This window comes from Aquarana catesbeiana, linkage group LG02, assembly GCF_042186555.1.
Source record: "Aquarana catesbeiana isolate 2022-GZ linkage group LG02, ASM4218655v1, whole genome shotgun sequence".
NCBI classification, from domain to species: domain Eukaryota; kingdom Metazoa; phylum Chordata; class Amphibia; order Anura; family Ranidae; genus Aquarana; species Aquarana catesbeiana.
In genome coordinates, this window is record NC_133325.1 from 465,429,641 (window position 1) to 465,450,632 (window position 20,992).

General features: G+C 43.2%; 1 protein-coding gene and 1 long non-coding RNA gene across 5 annotated transcripts in view; one reads left to right on the top strand and one right to left on the bottom strand.

Moving 5' to 3' along the window:
• The window catches only part of LOC141128407 (uncharacterized), a 30,802-nt gene extending 12,362 nt beyond the window's left edge, over window positions 1-18,440 (bottom strand). Inside the window, exon 1 of one of the 2 annotated variants that reach the window (XR_012241686.1) lies at window positions 18,208-18,440. This is a non-coding gene — a long non-coding RNA (uncharacterized lncRNA). The remainder of the gene's footprint in view (window positions 1-18,207) is intronic. The other variant, XR_012241687.1, reaches the window with a different exon arrangement.
• Window positions 1-20,992, top strand: part of LOC141128405 (large ribosomal subunit protein P2-like) — an 866,266-nt gene that overhangs the window by 382,617 nt on the left and 462,657 nt on the right. For 2 of the 3 annotated variants that reach the window (XM_073615686.1, XM_073615688.1), the window contains exon 1: window positions 18,670-18,824. The exons of the other annotated variant lie outside the window; for it this stretch is intronic. The gene's annotated coding sequence lies outside the window, so the exon portion shown is untranslated. Of the gene's footprint in view, window positions 1-18,669; window positions 18,825-20,992 lie in introns of those variants that run through there. 3 annotated transcript variants of the gene reach the window in all.

Sequence of the window (20,992 nt, forward strand, 5' to 3'; positions counted from 1 at the left end):
TAGTAAATGACCCCCATAGTGTTTTTGCTTTTATGCCAAAAAGTTCAATTTTGGTTTTATCTGATCAGAGCACCTTCTTCCACATGTCTGCTGTGTCCTTCACATGGCAAACTGCAAATGGGACTTCTTATGGCTTTTTTAAACAATGGTTTTCTTCTTGCCACTCTTCCATAAAGGCCAGATTTGTGGAGTGCACGACTAATAGTTGTCCTGTGGACAGATTCTCCCATCTGAGCTGCGGATCTCTGCAGCTCCTCCAGAGTTACCATGGGCCTCTTGGCTTCTTCTCTGATGAATGCTCTCCTTGCCCGGCTTGTCAGTTTAGGTGGACGGCCATGTCTTGTAGGTTTGCAGTTTTGTCATACCCATTTCCATATCCGATGATGGATTGAACAGTGTATCGTGAGATGTTCAAAGCTTGGGATTTTTTTTTATAATCTAACCTTGCTTTACACTTTTTCACAATTTTATCCTTGAACATAAGCGCGGGGGTCTAATAATTTTTTCACTTTATCCCTGATCTGTCTGGTGTGTTCCTTGACCTTCATGATGCAGTTTGTTCACTAAGGTTCTCTAACAAACCTCTCAGGGCTTCACAGAGCAGCTGTATTTATATTGAGATTAAATTACACACAGGTGGACTCCATTTACTAATTAAGTGACTTTGGAAGGCAATTGGTTTCACTAGATTTTAGTTAGGGGTATCAGAGTAAAGGGGGTTGAATACAAATGCACGCCACACTTTTCAGATATTTATTTGGAAAAAAATTGGAAAAAACAAATATCATTTTCCTTCCACTTCACAATTATGTGCCACTTTGTGTTGATCTATCACATAAAATCCCAAGAAAATACATTTATGTTTTTGGTTGTAACATGACAAAATGTGGAAAATTCAAGGGTTCTGAATATTTTTTCAAGGCACTGTACATGGTTACAGTAATGAAAAAAAGTATTTGATCCCCTGTTGATTTTGTACGTTTGCCCAGGGACAAAGAAATAATCAGTCTATAATTTGAATGGTGGGTTTATTTTAACAGTGAGAAACAGAATAACAACAAAAAAACGCATTTCAAAAAAGTTATAAATTGATTTGCATTTTAATGAGTATTTGACCCCTTCGTAAAACATGACTTAGTACTTGGTGGCAAAACTCTTGTTGACAATCACAGAGGTCAGACGTTTCTTGTAGTTGGCCACCAGGTTTGCACAAATCTCAGGAGGGATTTTGTCAGCACTCCCCCTTGCAGACCCTAAGTCATTAGGGCAGTGTTGGCGAACCTTGGCACCCCAGATGTTTTGGAACTACATTTCCCATGATGCTCATGCACTCTGCAGTGTAGTTGAGCATCAGGGGAAACGTAGTTCCAAAACATCTGGGGTGCCAAGGATCGCGATCACTGCATTAGGGTTTCAAAGCTGACGTTTGGTAACTTGAACCTTCAGCTCTCTCCACATATTTTCTTTAGGATTAAGGTCTGGAGACTGGCTAGGCAACTCCAGGCCCTTATGTGCTTCTTCTTGAGCCACTCCTTTGTTGCCTTGGTCATTTTGGGTCATTGTCATGCTAGAATACCCATCCAGGATCCATTTTCAATGCCCTGGCTGAGGGAGGAGGTTCTCACCAAAAATTTGACGGTACATGGCCCCGTCCATCGTCCCTTTGATGAGGTGAAGTTGTCCTGTCCCCTTAGCAGAAAAACAGCCCCAAAGCATAATGTTTCCACCTCCATGTTTGACAGCGAGGATGGTGTTCTTGGGGTCATAGGCAGCATTCCTCCTCCTCCAAACATGGCTAGTTGAACTAATGCCAAAGAGCTCGATTTTGGTCTCATCTGACCACAACACTTTCACCCAGTTCTCCTCTGAATCATTTAGATGTTCATTAGCAAACTTCAGATGGGCCTGTACATGTGCTTTCTTGAGTGGGGGACCTTGTGGGTTCTGCAGGATTTCGGTCCTTCATGCGTTTCTTGGTGAATATGGTCCAGTATCAGCTGGTGGGGGCTTTTTTTTTTTTGAAGCGGGGGCGGCAAACAAGACCCCCGGGCCGCCGGTAGAGAGTGACTAGCACAACTGACACCTACCACCCCACGGCACTAACAACCCCCACAACCACCACCACCCTTATCCTGGATGTGAGAGCAGCGGTCAGATGTGGCCATCTTCCAGCATGGCAGGCTCGGGGAAAGCTACACCCGTGCCCTCTCCTGGAGCAGCTTCCGTGGTGTCTCCTCTCTGCTCCTCCAGGCACTAGGCGTCCAATAGGATCACCTGACGTTTTGGCCAATCAGGAAACAGGTTTCATACATGCTTCCCGATTGGCCGGGAGGAGGATCAGTGTTGCAACGGCGAATATTAATTCACCGTTGCAACACACCTGGGCGGGCTCCAGATGCAATGCTCTACATCCTGAGTCCACCCTATTTTGAAGCCTATTAGAGCGTCTGGCTCTAATCAAGTTCTTCAAAAAAAAAAAAACCTGGCCGCTGTAATTCATATGCCCAGTGACCCAAAAGGGGCTGGACACATGAATAGGGGGCGGCTGTAGATAGATTCATGCTATGCATGAATCGATCTACTGCATATAGGGGGTAGCTGGAGAGAGGGGGCAGCGCCCAGGCGCCCCTAATGGACAGCTCGCCACTGCTATGGTCCCGGCTGCCTTGGGATCATTGGCAAGATTCTCCCGTGTAGTTATGGGTTGATTCCTCAACATTATCATGATTATTGAAACTCCACGAAGTGAGATCTTGCATGGAGCCCCAGACCAAGGGAGATTGACAGTTATTTTGTGTTTCTTCCATTTGCAAACAATCGCACAAACTGTTGTTACCCTCTCACCAAGCTGCTTGGTGATGGTCTTGTAGCCCATTCCTGCCTTGTGTAGGTCTACAATCTTGTCCCGGACATCCATGGACAGCTCTTTAGTCTTGGCCATGGTGGAGAGATTGGAATCTGACTGAATGATTGCTTATGTGGACAGGTGTCTTTTATACCCTTTAAGTGAGTGCTCCTAATCTCAGCTCGTTACCTGTATAGAAGACACCTGGGAGCCAGAAATCTTGCTGATTGATAGGGGATCCAATACTCATTAAAATGCAAATCAATTTATAACTTTTTTGAAATTACTTTTTCTGGATATTTTTGTTAAACCTACAATTAAAAGTATAGACTGATCATTTCTTTGTCAGTGGGCAAACGTACAAAATCAGCAGGGGATCAAATACATTTTTCTCTCACTGTACTTTTAAAGAGTGTGCCATATGTGAGGGACAAAACACATGCGCGCGAGTGATGTCACTGACACAGATATCGGCGATATCTCCTAAACAGCGCAGTTTGTAATACTTTTACAATAACTTACATGTAGGTGGCTTTAAAACGTTTTACATGCGTTAAAGTTGGGCCGGGGAGTTTACAACCACTTTAAGCAATCGATTGTCTGCTGACCCCTAATTACTGTGTAGGCTGCTTCCATTGCCACAAAGCCAACTTATTGACAAAAAAGTAAATGCCCTCAGAGTTTTGTTGTTTTTTTTTTGCTTTAGAATATTTTTCTCTATAATCAGTCAGTAAATTTGCTACTAGTTTATGGTTAAAAAAAAAAAAAAAAAGACACCAGTCCAGCCAGTTCAAACTATGCGTATGTATGTGTGTGTTTTGTATAGCTCTGTATATTCTGCTTCCTTGAGAGGAAGGGGAGGGAATTCCACATTTTAGTTCTCTAACCGTAAAGAACCCTTACCACAATCAAAGAATAAACCTCTTTTCTTCTAACCTCAAATCGTGGTCACGTGTTTTCTTAATGGACCTTTTTAAATGTAATAATCATACATACCTAGGTAGATGCAGCATCAGTCCGATGCAAAGTGATAATAAACCCAAAACCAAAAATGTAATATATTGCAGCTTACCAATCCTTAGATGTGGTAGCTGCTTTAGTTTCATTTTTTTAAGGTCCCCCCCCCCCCCCCATTTTCACCTGCCAGTAACTGAACTCCTGTATTAGAGTGCCTTCACTCTGGATAAAGGAGCAGAGTGGGCACCTTTGGACAGCAGCACTGTCAGTCTGGGGAGTGGAGTGATGTACTAGCAAATTTAAATACTCTAGGAAGTCACATTTCAGGTAATACTTTAAAAGCAAATACAGCAAACAGTTTTTTTTTCTCATTTTGGGATAAAGGTTTTACATAAATAAAAGTTAATCATTGTATGCACCCCTGTCAGTGGTGAATAGTTTGTCTCATCTCTGTAATTGATACATTTGCTGGAGAGACTTACTGGCTGGATCACCAGGTGAAAAAAAAGATAGAAAGCCTAAAAAATAAAAATGAATGCAGCCATCACATCTTAGAAGTAGAAGGCTGCCATATAATAAACCTTTGCTTTTTGGTTTAATACTGCTTTAAGGAACACAACAACGAGTTTTCTCCAGACCTTGATCCAATCAAGCATCTAGGATGTGCTGGAAAAAGAAGTCCATGGGGGCTCCACCTCACAACTTACAGAGTTTAAAAAGAGAAGTACAGTCAAAGCTTGTTTGGCTGTACACTTGTGGATCACAGAAGTGCAGTTCATTCTGCACTCCTGTGACCCGTTTTCAGCTGACAATGGGCTAAAGCTCGCTGTCGCTGATGTCCCAGAGCTGGTCCAGGCTTGGGAAAAATCATGACCATATGGTCAGGATCCACCCAAATGCCTGGACCGACACCCGACTCAGCCTCTCAGCGAGCCGCTAAGAGCCTAATTAGAGCCTAATTAGACAGCCGCTCCTGTTCCCTTCACAGCCCAGCGCTCCAATGAGCATGAGGGGAAGGAAGAGCAGAGAGCCAGTGAGTGACAGTCACCAGCTCTCTGATCAGGGGAGAACCAAGCTATCGATGCTGTTTGATCGTTCAGTTCTTAGTGTTAGAGCCAGCAGGGGACAGATGCAGCATCAGACCAATGCTGCATCCATCTAGGGAAGTAGGATTCTGAAAAACAAAAAACAATTCCCATACTTCTCTTTTAAAGGATCTGCTAACGGCTTGGTGCCAGATATCACAGCGAACCTTCAGAGGTCTAGTGGCATCCATGCCTCAAGGGGTCAAGGCTGTTTTGACAGCAAAAGGTGGACCTACTCAGCATTAGGTGGATGGTCATAAAGTTATGGCTGATCAGTGTAAGCTTCATACAGTGAATTTTCATTACAGATTGTTGCTGATGGGAAGAACTGTTAGATTTTTGGATTGGAGAACTGGGGGATTTTTTGGTGACAAGCGCTGATTGTATTAATGGTAAGAGATTTAATCTAGTAGGGGTGAGGTGTGTTATTAGCAGCTCTCTTTTTAAGGTAGCAAGTTCTTAAGGCATTTTCTTTTTACTGCTACATTGCTCAATTACCATAAACAATGCTTTAAATGGTTGCATTGTTTATATAAAAACTGTGTCATGTATCACCGTCCTTATTCTTAGAAATAGTTCATATTGTCCAGCTATGCCTAGAGAACTAAACACATTGATCACTGCTACTCTTAAAAAGGGGTTGTAAACCCTCGCCGGTTTTCACCTTAATGCATTCTATGCATTAAGATGAAAAACATTTTTTAATGCAGCAGTGCCCCTGAGCCCCCCTTATACTTACCCGAGTGCCGAAATTTGCGCGACGGGAACAAGCACACCAGCTCCGGCCAGTGTCTTGTGTCCTGATTAGCTCCCACTGCTAACAATCAATTCCAATGATGCGGGTGCCAGGGCAGAGTCATACATTCGGGGGCTATGGACGCCGAATTATGGATTCGGGAGTGCGCCCGCAAGGTAACCCCCCGGGAGAGCGCTTCTGATGCAGAGAGGAGCCGCGAGAGCTCCTTCTGGGACCCCAGAAGACCAGGTTCGGGGCCACTTTGTGCAAAACGAGCTGCACAGTGGAGGCAAGTATGACATGTTTGTTATTTGAAAAAAAATTAAAAAGGAAGCTTTACAATCACTTTAAGCAATATAATAAGTTGCAAGTGCTTTTGCTGCCCTCACCTGGTGAACAGATGCAAAACAATATATAGCTGTAAGGAACAATGAACACAGATCTGTGTTTTCCAAGCTTTTTTCAGTCATGGCACCCTTTAACATTCTGCACAATCTTGAGACACCCCATTCTAAAATGTAAAAAAACTAAAACTAATAGTTTTGCATAACGCAGCAACATCCACACATGTAGGACACCCAGCATTAGAATTGATTCTTCCAAATCAAATACACCTTTGCACAATGGTATTACTATTCCAGCATTTTTCCTTCCCCTTAATCTCCTCCCTCAATCAGCTAATAGGACCCCAGTGCTGATGGAGAGGGGCTGGAGATGGGCAAACAAGGATGTAGTGCAGGTGCCCAACGTCCTCTTTATCAACCGATGACATCATTGGTTGTTAGGATGCTGGTGGCTGGTAGGATGTAATGGTGCACAATAAAAACCTTTAAACTGAAAGGCAGGCTTCATCAATTCACTGGCTTGTATACAATTTTTGGGCAAGTTTTCAGGCATTTTTTCAAGGCATGCCTGGGCACCCAGGTTGAAAAGAGCTGATCTAGAACTTTAGAATTGCAAAAGAAGGGAATATAGGTATTTAGCCACTGAAAGACTATTTCTCATTAACGTCTTCCTGCCCATGCTATAGCCAAAAACAGCACAGGCTTTCAGTTCTGGGAGGGCGTCTATGGCCCTCCTCCCAAAACCCTGCCTCCCTGGGGTGCACATCCAGCGGGCTCTGTGACCGCTGTGTCCTATGGACACAGCTGATCACAGATCGTGGTAAAGGGCCAATCACCGCGGTCCTTTACCATGTGATCATCTCTGTCCAATCACAGCTGGTCACATGTGAACAGACTTGCCAGTTATCGGCAGTCCTTTGTTTTATCTCATGGTTGCTGTGAAATTGTGTGAATGCATCAATGCAGTGCATGTTATCTCAGCTTGCAGAGATTGGATCCATTGAATGAGTTTACCAAAAATGTAAATATTGCAGAATATACAGCCTCATGCTGCATAACTAAGCTCCATTTCATGCTGAATAAACTAAATGATTAATGTATCTTAAATAGAAAACTATCTTTAGATAGATTTTTACTCCAAAAGCATTTTATTAAAATAAATTTGATAAAAATAAAAAAAAACTGATTTAAATTAAAAAAAAAAAAATCTGATTTTTTTTTCTAATCACTGATTTTAATCCACCCCGTTTATAACAGAAGCTAAGAAAAATGTTCTGTTTTTTCGAAATTTTTGGTCTTTTATCGTTAGAGCTTTCTTTTGTTTTTATTTTTTGCTAAACTATCTGTCTAAAAAAAAATGATAAAAATGTAATTTGGGTAGTGTTGTATGACCGCACAATATCACAGAGGTTTTAACTCTCATCTCTATCAAGCTGGGCTTCACAGGGACTTTAATTTTAACTTCAAGAACAAGCTGCTCAGATGTACAATCACCAGCAGCTTTCAGTGTCGATGCTCTCTTCAAATACAAGTCTTTCTCATCAGGTAAAAAGTTCACAACTTGGTAGCACTGCCAAAGCTTGTTTTTTTTTTTTTTTTTTTTTTTTTTTTTTAACCCCCTCCTACCTCCCACACATTCCTATTGGCCAATGAGGAAGCACATCATAGTAATTGGCCAACCCGGATGAATGGTGGCCTGAAAGAGCAGGCAAGCTCCAACACTACCAGTTAGACTGTTCAGGTAGCCCATTTCTGCCTAGTGAATACACAGATAAAAAAATGGACACCAATGTATCCCTAAGAGTGGCTGAAAGTAAACGATCAGGTGTCTGACGATATATGCTCACATTGGTCTCTTTTCTTCCCTTACAAGTTGGAGGAAATATTGTGACGTCTGTTTCCATTCTGATCTCACACAGCAGGAGATTGGTCCAGGAGGGTTCTTGTGTAAAGGGGCCTCAATGTGAGAGCTTTGCTCAAGCAGATAGGTAAGAGAAAGTCTCCAATCTGCTGACAGCTCTGAACCCAGAAGTGCCAAGAGCTAGGCAAGCCCAGGTCCATGTAATGCAGAAGGCAAATCTCGTCTTGCGTGTCATCCTGACAGCTTTTTGTGGTCCTGGGCTCCCTGGAGGAGCAGAGGAGGGAGGGGACCACAGGGTGGGGTGCATCTTCTGATTAGACAGCCTTCCCCCAGAGCCAGCAGAAAAAAGCAGGAACAAGTTTACAACTGCTACTGCAGCGACTGACTTTGCACACCATGTTACTGCCCTATCATAATACCTTCTTGAATAGGGAAAGCTCTGACAACTGCCAAAGTACAAACTCTCTTTATAATTCAAAGGAGATTGTGGCATTCGTGTGCAGGACTGGCATCAAAGATTCTGACAAGAGTTCACACAGCTGTTGGAAGACAGGCAGGTACAAGACTAATCCCGCATACACACCATCGGAAATTTGGCCAGCAAAAGACAGATGAGAGCTTTTGGTCGGAAAATGCGACTGTGTGTATGCTCCATTGGACTTTTGCTGGCAGAATTCCTGCCAGCAAAAGATTGAGAGCAGGTTCTCAATTTTTCGGTTGGAAAAAGTTCCTATCCAAAAATGCGATCGTCTGTACAAATTCCGACGCGCAAAATTCCTACGCATGCTCGGAAACAATTTGACGCATGCTCTGAAGCATTGAACTTCATTTTCTCGGCTCGTCGTAGTGTTGTACTTCACCGCGTTCTTGACAGTCGAAAGTTCAGAGAACTTTTGTGTGACCGTGTGTATGCAAGGCAAGCTTGAGCGGAATTCCGTCGGAAAAAACTTGGATGGTTTTTCCAATGGAAATCCGCTCGTGTGTACGCAGCAGAGTGGGGGCTGGGCCTTAATAAGATACATTTAGGTAGCTGTACTTTAAAAGCTACTCAGTAAAGCAAATATACTAAAAGCCTTTAAGAAGAACATTACAATGCCTGAAGTTAAAGTGGAATGCTTGCCTAACACTAACTATTCTTAAAAGTGTCCTCTCCCCCCTCCTGCTACCTACCCTATGTAACAAAGATCTGCATACTTACCTTTTTTCAGCCTGCTTCAGTCCTTTCACATGACCCCCCGCATCTCTGGCACCCCCATGTCAGGGAGTGCTTGACAGCTGCTGGGAATTCCGGGAGCAATGACATCACTGATTTTGTCATATGGATTCTAACCACTAAATGGAGCAGTGTCTTTTATACTTATTTATGCACAATACATGTGTAGCTTTTTTTTTTCATTTGCATATGATTCTTTGCATATGATTTTTTTCTTGCAAATGGTTTCTAATTGGTCATATGGATTCTGACCACTAGATGGAGCAGTGTCTTTGCACACCCAATTATGTGTGTAGCTGCGTTAGATCTATTTGCATATGATCCTTTGTCTCACTAGCTTAAAGCGTTTGTTAAGTCCCTTAAAGCAGATTACACAGCACAGTGCTTGTGCTGTATATTCTGCCCCCCTCTAGACTGTAAAAAAAAAAAAACCCGAATCTGCCACTTCCTGTATGCCCTCTCTAAACAGACCACGATAACCAGGGCTGCTCCGCCCTGATCACCGTGGTCAAAGTGCGTCCCTCCATCATACGCTGCCTGCTCTGCTCACCCCCTCCTTCCTGCCTGTCATCTCCCTCTCTGTCTGTCTCCGGCCCCACCCCCCACCGCTATTATTGTAAAAATAAAAACCTAAAATTTGTCACTGCCAGCCCCTCAATTAGAGGCTGGCATAGCACACTGTAAGTTGTTTTGAAAAACGAGTGTTCTAAATACCGAATTTCAGCTGCCTTCAGACCGGTCACATGACTCGTAATCTCCCCGGCTGACGTCAGAGGGAGATCACAGCCCCTCCCGCAGAAGACATCCATCGGAGCTGTAAAGCGGGCCGCGAGTCACATGCCCGGCCTGAATACAGCTGAAATTCGGTATTTAGAACACTCGTTTTTCAAAACTTACACAGTGTGCTATGCCAGCCTCTAAAAGAGGGGCTGGCATAGTCTTATATAAGTGCCATAACAAACACTTTAACCATTTACTCTAGACTGTGGGTTACTATTTATTGTGATGGAGCGTGGTATCTGCCCCTGGGAAGACGTCACTGATGATTAAACGCATATTTTGTGCTTTTATGACCATTATAATTTAAGGTCCACGCTATCTAGTAAGAAGCGTATGCTAAAAGTTGGTCAATGTTACTTACAGTGCCTTGCCTTGCATCCCTTGGCATTTTTCGTGTTGTGTTGCCTCGCAACCTGGAATTATCATGGATTGTTTGAGGATTTGCATCATTTAATTTACAGAACATGCCCACAACTTTGAAGATTTTTTTTATTGTGAAGCAAACAACAAATAGGACAAAAACAGAAAAAGTCAATGTGCATAACTATTCACCCCCCTAAAGTCAATACTTTGTAGAGCCACCTTTTGCGGGTATCACAGCTCCAAGTCACTTTGGATAAGTCTCTATGAGCTTGCCACATCTTACCACTGGGATTTTTGCCCATTCCTCTTTGCAAGACTGCTCCAGCTCCTTCAAGTTGGATGGTTTGCGCTTGTGAACAGCAATCTTTAAGTCTGACCACAGATTTTCTGTTGGATTGACTAGGCCATTCCAACACATTTACATTTTTCCCAAACCACTCAAGTGTTGCTTTAGCAGTGTGTTTGGGGTCATTGTCCTGCTGGAAGGTGAACCTCCGTCCTAGCCTCAAATCACACACAGAGTGGAACAGGTTTTGCTCAAGTATCTCTGTATTTAGCACCATCCATCTTTCCCTCTACTCTGACCAGTTTCCCAGTCCCGACTGCTGAAAAACATCCCCACAGCATGATGTTGTCACCACCATGTTTCACTGTGGGGATGGGGTTCTTTGGGTGATGTGATGTGTTGGGTTTGCACCATAGCATTTTCTTTGATGTCCAAAAAGTTCAATTTTGGTCTCATCAGAACAGAGCACCTTCAGAACAGAGCACCTTCCTCCATACATTTTGGGAGTCTCCCACATGCCTTTTCACAAACTCAAAACATGCCATTTTGTTTTTTGCTGAAAGTAGTGGCTTTCTTTTGGCCACTCTGCCATAAAGCCCGACTCTATGGAGCGTACAGCTTATTGTCATCCAATGTACAGATACTCCAGTCTCTGCTGTGGAACTCTGCAGCTCCTCCAGGGTTACCTTAGGTCTCTGTGCTGCCTCTCTGATTAATGCCCTCCTTGCCCAGTCCATGAGTTTTGGTGTGTGGTCGTCTCTTGGCAGGTTTGCTGTTGTGCCATGTTCTTTCCATTTGGTCATGATAGATTTGATGGTGCTCCTAGGGATCATCAAAGGTTTGGATATTTTTTTATAACCTAACCCTGACTTGTACTTCTCGACAACACTGTCCCTTACTTGGTCTTCATGGCAGTGTTTGGTTAGTGGTGCCTCTTGCTTAGGTGTTGCAGCCTCTGGGGCCTTTCAAAAAGGTGTTTATATGTAATGACAGATCATGTGACACTTAGATTGCACACAGGTGGACATCATTTCACTAATTATGTGACTTCTGAAGGTAATTGGTTGCACCAGAGCTTTTTATGGGCTTCATAACAAAGGGGGTGAATACATACGCACATGCCAATTATCAGTTTTTTATTTCGGAAAAATTGTTTTATGTATATATATTTTTCTAATTTTACTTCACCAACTTAGACTATTGTGTTCTGATCCATCACGTATACTTCAGTTTAAAAAAACATTAAACTAAAGACTGTAATGTAACAAAATAGGTAAAATGCCAAGGGGGGTGAATACTTTTGCAGGGCACTGTATATAACCTTTTGCACTTTATGGACACTCTTGTTTATTATTGAAAAGGACTTTTTCATTGAAAGGACTTTTTTACGTTCACCTAACACTGGATTTTGCACCTTTCATTATATCATGTTCATATGATTGATTTTGTTTCAATGTTATGTTATTTTATTCACTGCATGTTTAATAGTTTTAATGCCACATCATTTACCATATGATTATTCATGACTGCATTATTCAGGATTTAGCGCCGCTTCTTATTTATATTGATTGTTCACAGCTGGTATCATAGTTAAGTGGCTGCACACTTTTTTTTTTTTACTCGACCTAACACAGATTTTTTCCTGTTTTATATCACTCATAGGCTCTCATAGCTCAGCTGTTGTCAGTGCTCCCTCTTCTTCCCTGTAGTCGCCGCTCATTGACACGGGAGCCCAGCACAGCAACAAAACACAAGGTAGTTATACTGCATCAGCAAGGTCTCTTCTAGACAAAGATTTCAGCGCACACTGGAGTTTCAAGATGTGCTGTTTAAAGAAGTCCAGCCTGAGCTTGTTTGGCTGGGCTTCTCCTATAGGTCACAGGAGTGCAATGTGTTTTGCACTCCTGTGACCCGTTTTCAGCAGAGAGCAGTCTGAAATCCACTCTCTGCTGACGTCACAGAGATCAGTCCAGACACCGCATCATCCCGTCTTAGGAAGTCTGGATCCGCCAGGTGCCTGGACTGATGGCCATCTCAGCCTCTCAGCAAGCCACTGAGATGGCCGCTCCCCGCCCCTCCACAGCTCAGCGCTCCAGTGAGCGTGGAGGAGCAGAGCAGGAGAGCTGCTGATTGACAGGCTGAAACTCTCTGCTCAGGGAGCCAAGAGAACCGAGCCATCGACGGTGTTCGGTGGCTCGGGTCTCAGTGTAGAGATGCCGGGGGACCGATGCTGCATCCACCTAGGTAAGTATAATGGAGGAAAAAAAAACCATACTTCTCTTTAAGCTCTTTTGAAGAAGCACAAAGAAATGGGCAACATTGAGGACCATAGATGCAGTGGTCGGCCTGGAAAACAATGCAGCAGATGAAAGACACATCATGCTTACTTCCCTACAACATTGGAAGATGTCCAGCAGTGACATCAGCAAAGAACTGGTGGAAACCATTGGGACCCAGGTACATCTATCTGTCAGGTGAAGTCTAGCCAGAAGTGGTCTTCATGAAAGAATTGTGGCCAAAAAGCCATAGCTCTGATATGGAAACAAGGCTAAGCGACTCAACTATGTATGACAACATAGGAAATGGGGTACAGTAAAATGGCAGCAGGAGCTCTGAGCTGAGTCAAAATTTGGTTGTAACAAGAGACAGTTTGTTCACTGAAGGGCTGGAGAGCGGCACATAAGGCCGACTTCACATATGTGTGGCTGCGGTTTGCAGTCCGGGTCCAGTGTGTTCCTGTTCACCGGTTTAGGTGCAAATTTTTGCCTGAATTCGCACCTGAACCAGACCCCAAAACGCACAGGACCCATTTTGAAACTGCACCACAGCCTCCCCAAACATGTGTGAACCGGCTCCATTGAAAGCCAGTCACATTCATACGTCATGTGAATTGGATGCGGTTTAAAATGCATCCAATTTGCATATATGTGAACCCAGCCTCATGAGTGTCTGCAGGCAACAGTCAAGCATAGTGGAGGTTCATTGCAAATTTTGGTGTTTCATTTCTGCAAATGGAGTTGGAGCTTTGGTCTAGATCAATGGTGTCCTCAATGCTGAGAAATACAGGCTGATACTTATTCATCATGCCATCCCATCAGGGAGGTGTATAATTGGCCCCAAATTTATTCTGCAGCAGAACGACCCCAAACATACAACCAATGTCATTAACCACTTGAGATCCGCGCTATAGCTGAATGACAGCTACAGTGCAGACCTGCTTTGCCGGGACTATGTCCATTGACGTCGCCCTGTGCACGAGCGGCCTGCGCGCCCCCTGCAGGGCGCGCGTGGCACTCTCTATGATCAGCGAGTCTATGAGACTCGCCTGATCACAAATCGGAGTAATGGGTCGATTCCGACTCCTCACCACATGATCAGCTGTCAGCCAATGACAGCTGATCATGTGACATCAACAGAGCCAGTAATCGGCTATTTTTTCTCCTCGCGCTGACAGCGTGAGGAGGAAGAAAAAAAGACGATCACCGGTGGCCATGAGAGGGACATTAGTCCCGATCATGGTGAGCACCACCAGATCCTCAGTGCCCACCTATGCCCTCTGCCATTGCCACCTAGCAATAGGCAGCAGTGCCGACTACCAGTGCCCACCCATCAGTGCCTACAGTGCCACCCATCAGCACCCACAATCAGTGGCTCAACAGTGCTGCACATCAGTGCCACTTATCAGTGCCCATCAGTGCCGCCCATCAGTGCCACCTATCAGTGGTACCTATCAGTGGCCATCAGTGCCACCCATCAGGGCCCATCAGTGCCGCCTTATCTGTGCCCATCAGTGCCGCCTTATCTGTGCCTATCCGTGCCCATCAGTGCAGCCTATCAGTGCCCACCAGTGCCGCCTAATCAGCGCATATCAATGAAAGAGAAAAATTACCTGTTTGCAAAATTTTATAACAAACTATGAAACATGATTTTTTTTTTTCTAAATTTTCCATCTTTTTTGTTTGTTTAGCAAAAAATAAAAATCCCAGCTGTGATTAAATACCACCAAAAGAAAGTTCTATTTGTGGGAAAAAAATGATAAAAATTTCATTTGGGTACAGTGTTGTATGACCGCGCAATTGTCATTCAAAGTGCGTCAGCGCTGAAAGCTGAAAATTGGTCTGGCAGGAGGGGGGTTTAAGTGCCCTGTAAGCAAGTGGTTAAGAACTATCTTCAGCATGAAGAACAAGTAATCCTGGAAGTGATGGTTTGAGCCCTAATCTCAACATCATTGAGCCTTTCTGGGAATACATGAAGAGATATAAGGATTTGAGGCAGTCTACATCCACAGAAGATCTGTGGTTAGTTCTCCAAGATGTTTGGAACAACCTACCTGCCGAGCTCTTTCAAAAACTGTGTGCAATGTACCTAGAGGAATTGATGCCCTTTTGAAGGTAAAGAGTGGTCATGCTAATTATTGCTTTGATTTGGAATTCTCTTCTGTTCATTTACTCTCCATCTTGTGAATTGATAAAAATAAATGATGAACACTTCTATTTCTGAAATCATTCTTAAAGTGGTTGTAAACCCTTACAGACCACTTTCACCTACAGGTAAGCCTAGATTAAGGCTTACCTGTAGGTGCTTGAAATATCTCCTAAACCTACACGGTTTAGGAGATATTTACTATTTCCCCGTACGATGCCGTCTTCTGCGCATGCGACGATTTATTCGGCGCATGCGCACTCTTTTCACTTTTATTGGTGGTGTGTGGGCTCCCTCCACAGATGGTTTACACTCTTGTTGAGATCTGTTCCAGAGGACTTTTCTTCTTTTCTCCAAGGATGTTCCTTTTAACACACGAACTTTGAACTGTCAGTCCATAGACTCCATTTTTTGACCCCTCTTCTTAGCGCTACACTTATTTTACTTTTTGGCATGCGCACTCTTGAAAGGGCACGCTGTGCCGTTTCAAGCTGGGGTCATGCCGTGATTGGCGGCTCCCGCACACATGCGCGGGAGTGACATCATGCGGCTTCAGCCAGTCACAGAGCCGGAGTTTGCGGCCCCGGAAGGAAGAGGGATGAAGAATGGACGCTCGCTGCCAGTGAGGAAGTCGGGGACATCGCAGGCTCTTGTGTTAGGTAAGTGACACATAATGGGCTACTATGTGATGCATAGTAGCCCATTATGCTTTACCTTTGCAGGGAAACAAAGAGCAAGTAAAACCCATCAGAGTTTACTTCCTCTTTAATTTACAGCATTTTTCAAACCTGCTTAAAACTTTTGCACTTTACAGATTTTACAAAATAAAATGCCTTAGCCCCCTTAATCTACAGAACTGAGTGCCCTCCACCACAGGTCCATACTTACTTTCTCTGATTTCTGTAGCCTGGACAGTAAAAATCTAGTCTTCACACTAACATCCCATAGACTTGAATGGAATGTTCCCATGTTCAACAGTAACATCCCATTGTAGTTAATGATCCCATTAGTGCACAGGCAGCCCAGCACGATTCTTACTGGATGGGCTGTAAACAACATGGGAGGCCATAGCCGTTGGGTAGGTAATTACAGACCTGCTGCAGGTGGGAAGCACACAGCTTTTTTTGGTTGGGTTGGGCTTTTTTTTTTCTTTTAAAAGATGTACATGTACTTTTAGGAATACAGTCATTTCTCCATCCTTTGCCTGCTGATTGGATAGAGCAACAGGAGACTGATGAGGTCATCTCTCTGCTCTCTTCTAGCATCATGTATTTTGTGGGCACATCTACATGAAGCATGCCTGATCAGTCCCTTGTACTGTCCCTACCTCTCCCAATCTAAGCTGTGCTGTACAGGAGCATGCTGATACAAAGTCAAATTGAGGTACTTAGACTAGCTGCATCTAATGAATACAGAGCTGTATCCAGGTACTTAGACTAGCTGCATTTAAAGAATATATTTTTTTAATACAGAGCTGCATTAAAGTTTATCTATGGTTAAACCACTTCTGGACTAGCGATACCCGGTACCGTTTTTTAGGGCCAGCGGTCGCCTCTCTTGTAAAAGCAATCCTAGCAGCTAACTAGCTGCTGGATTGATTTTACAAGCAGAGGGATGGGATGTCCCTCCCCTCCCGTAGCTTTCTCAGGCTCTCCTGTCTCACCGGGGGAGCGAAGCGACCAGCTGGCACTTCTACCGACGGAGAGCAGAACAAAGTTCGGATTGATCGACCCTCAGCTATGGTAACCCAGACGTGATGACCTGACATCACTGCTGTTTACCCGGATCTCAACAGCACCATTTAAAAAAAATCAAAAGCATTCAAAAACTTCAATCTTGGTGTTTTGAATGCTTTTAAGGGCAGAAGAAGGATTTAGGGTCTTACAGAGCCCAGATCTCTCAATAAAGAGTACCTGTCACGTGCCTATTGCTGTCAAAAGGATGTTTACATTCCTTGTGACAGCAATAAAAGTGCTAAAAATAAATAAATAAAGCAACAGTGTAAAAACAAAAGCAAAAAACAAACGAATAATTAAAAAAGAAAAATGTAAAGTGTACCCGGCCCCAACCCCCCATACCCCCCCTGTGCATGCTCGCACGCAAAGGTGAACGCACGAAAGGCGAACACACGCATCGGTCCTGCACGCATGTAAACAGCGATTGTCCCACACATCACCGTGGACATCAGATCATGGGCAGCAATTCTAGCGCCTCTCTCCTCCTCTGTAAATCTAAAGTGGTAAACTGTAAAAGCTTTTAAAGCGACGCCTATTAATATTAAAATGCATGTTGTTTGTCACCGTAGCACAGTAGTGCGCAATTTTAAAGCGTGACATGTTTGCCATCTATTTACTCAACTAAACATTTTCTTTTACATTTTACAAACAAATTGGTGTATGTATTGTGTTTTTTTTTTTTTGCATTAAGATTCAACAAAGGTATAATTTTTCCCAAAAAAATTGTGTTTGAAAGACCGCTGTACAAATGCAAAAATTGCCAAACCCACTAATTGATTCTCTAGGGCCTCCGCTTTTAAAAAAAATATATATATATATATATATATATATATATATATATATATATATATATATATATATATATATAGAGAGAGAGAGAGAGAGAGATATATATATATATATCTCTATATCTCTCTCTCTCTCTATATATATATATATATATATATATATATATATATATATAGATAGATATATCTATCTATATATATAGATATATCTATATCTATAAAAAAAAATATATATATATATATATATATATATATATATATATATATATATATATATATATAGATAGATAGATCTATATATATATATAGATCTATCTATATATATCTATATATATATAGATAGATCTATCTATATATATCTATATCTATATTATATTTGGGGGGTTTAAGTAATTTTCTAGCAAAAAGTACTGATTGTTACATGTAAACAAAAAGTGCCAGAAAAGGCTTGGTGTCAAAGTGGTTAAAGTAGTAGTAAAGGTACAAGGTTTTTTTACTTCCATGCATTCCAAGCAACATGCCAGTAAAGGAATCACTGATTGCAGAAAAAAAAATATATATATATATATATGTAGTCCTTATAAATTGAGAAGAAGCTGTCAAGCATACTAGGAATCTGGAAAGCAGACATGCAGGACTCACAACATAAATAGACTTTTTTTTGTAAGTAAGCTTATAGTGGATTGTCATATATAACTATTGTTTGTATTATTGCTGATGTTATAAAATGAAATGTGATCATATTTTCCATATACCTGGAGTTTAGATCAGACTATGTACACAGTACCTACATTATGTCAGCTTCCATGAGCTTCTGTGCCGGCACCTGCACGCTCTGTCATCCCATGTGGATAATTTAACGTCATTCCATAGCTACAAGTCCCCCTTCTGTAATTAAACCAAACTCTTCCCACCTCTAATGACAAGCAGCAATCCTCAACTCACTTCTTTGGTTACAAACTAACATGCACAACCACGCCTGCGCCATGACCCCATTCTACCCAGCAGCAGACACTATACGCCACCTATCTCTCCCAATCACACTTTGTCACCATCGCAGTATTTCCGGTGCAGAACACAGGATTCCTTCTACGCATGCGTTGTAGGTCATACATCTGAGCCAGTGCGTTCCAGACTGAGCATGCGTATTAGCTAGCTATGAAACCTCTCGAGTAACTTAATTATTAATAGGCTGCTCAAATCACGTAAAAATCTTCATATGGTGTATTAAGCGATATTACGGAACGTTATATGCGGAGTTGGAGTGGTTTTGAACAGAGATACGACGTTGACCTTTGAACTCTCAGGTCCTTGCTTCTTTGCTCAGGAGACCCCGTGCCTCTCTCTTTCCCTCTCGGAGCCGAAGATCAGGAGCGTGCACATCGTTTCGTGTCTTTATAGACTTAAAGTGAGTTCAGTAGGGGACTTATAGACCAGTTGTGCTGAATATATATCGTGTGAGGGAGGAATTCTCCTCATATACTGATGGGGGAGCTGAGAGAAGCTGTATTTACTGAGCACATGGCTGTGGGCACTGTGTTTTGGGGATATGTATGCATCACGTTTACTGTTAGTACAGTGATCTCCCTACTGAGCTATTGTGTTCCGTAGACAGATGCACCCCCACCAGAACACACCGGGCACTAGCTGAGATCGCTGATCAGATGACCTTTTGCGGTCATGCCCCTTCGACAAAAGCCGCACCGGCTGCTGTGCACACAGACCAGATGCCAATTGGCAAACCTTTTTTAGTTGTGCCCCCTTCTATTGGACCGCCCGATATTCGGTCTGTGTGCACGGGGCTTAAGAGTTATTTACATGTGTCGTACATGGGCTGCCCTGTGCGCATTTGTCGTGGCTAAGAAGCTCAAGCAGCACATTTTTGCCCCGAGCCAGGCGTGTGTGGATGTTTCGATTTTTGAGCCACAATCACAGCAAAATCACACCGTGCATTTTATAGGGGATAGCCCCCAAATGCGCATCAATGCAATTTGGAATTGCGGGCAGAATCCTGCCGATTCTCCCTCAGGATTTCAGATCGCCAAATGGGAACAGGATCTGAACGATATCCTTATTCTTCAAAAATACTCCATACGCATCCACTACTTAAAGGAGAGGTACAGCTAAAGCTAGTTTGTTTTGCACTCCTGTGACCAGGCTTGGTAAAGACCGTGACCATATTGTCGGGATCCGCCCACACTCCTTGACCGCCAGCCTCTCGGCAAGCCGCCGAGAGCCTGAGCAACCCCCTCAACAGCCCAGAGCTCCAGTGAGCTGGGGGGGCACAGCAGAGAGCTACTGACAGTCGGGAGCTCTCTGCTCAGGGAGCCCTGAGAACCGAGCGATCGGCCGTGTTTGATCACCCGCTTTTCGGACTCAGAGGCAATGTTGGATCAATGCTTCATCCTACTAGCCTCTTCCTAGTGATTCTGGAAAAAAGCAAAACCCCATACTTCTCTTTTAATGGTATACAGAGGAGTGCAGCGCATATCAGGGATCAATAAAACATATAAAATGTGATAAGTCCATAACAATCCAAAGGAAAATCAGAAGGTGGACTAACAGTCCCAGCAAGCAAAGATTCCACTTGAGAAAAAAATTCCAATGCAAGAGTGACTTTCCCTCCACCTCCAGAGCACTCGCTTCGCTCGCCTCTAGGTGTGGACCACTGAGCTAAAAGATGGTCAACAAAGCATGTCCCATACAGGTATAACCTCCAGATAGGGTCCAGGTCCACCGACCGATATCCCAAGGGGTAAGTATGATAAGAGAAAAGCAGATCTAAGTGCTCACAGGTGAAGTTTTTGTTACAAGGCTTTATTTAAAACCTTGTAACAAGTTGTGACAAAGTTTTTGTGAACGTAACACAGATGGGGGGAGGAGCCACGTCCTGACATCACCTGCTGCCATCCTGGAATCCTACTTCTGTGTTTGCGCTGACATGCGCTGTATATATGAAGCCCTTGTGAGTAGCCATTTTTATTTAAATGCGGCCTTGTAACAAAAACGTCAGCAGTGAGCACTTAGATCTGCATTTCTCTTATCATACTTACCCCTTGGGATATCGGTCGGTGGACCTGGACCCTATCTGGAGGTCATACCTGTATGGGACATGCTTTGTTGACCATCTGTTGGCTCAGTGGTCCACACCTAGAGGTGAGCGAAGCGAGTGCTGTGGAGGGAAAGTTACTCTTGCATTGGAATGTTTTTCTCACGTGGACTCTTTGCTTGCTGGGACTGTTAGTCCACCTTCTGTTTTTTCCTTTGGATTTTTATGGACTTTTTATCACATTTTATATGTTTTATTGAGCCCTGATATGAGTTGCACTCCTCTGTATATCATTGCTTTTTGGATTACTGTATGTGAAAGATCTTTTAGTGTTCAGCTGCACTTTATTGCTTATCTATACTATTTTGCGCTGATTGTATTTACTTATATTCTCTTTTAATGGCCCTGTAAACTATTTTTCATTTAATTATTTTATACTGTGTTTTTCTGCCTCCTTTTAACATCCTCTGTGCACTCCCAAACCTCTCCTTCTCCCCCTCACTTCTGTTTGGAGTGAGCAGTGCAGG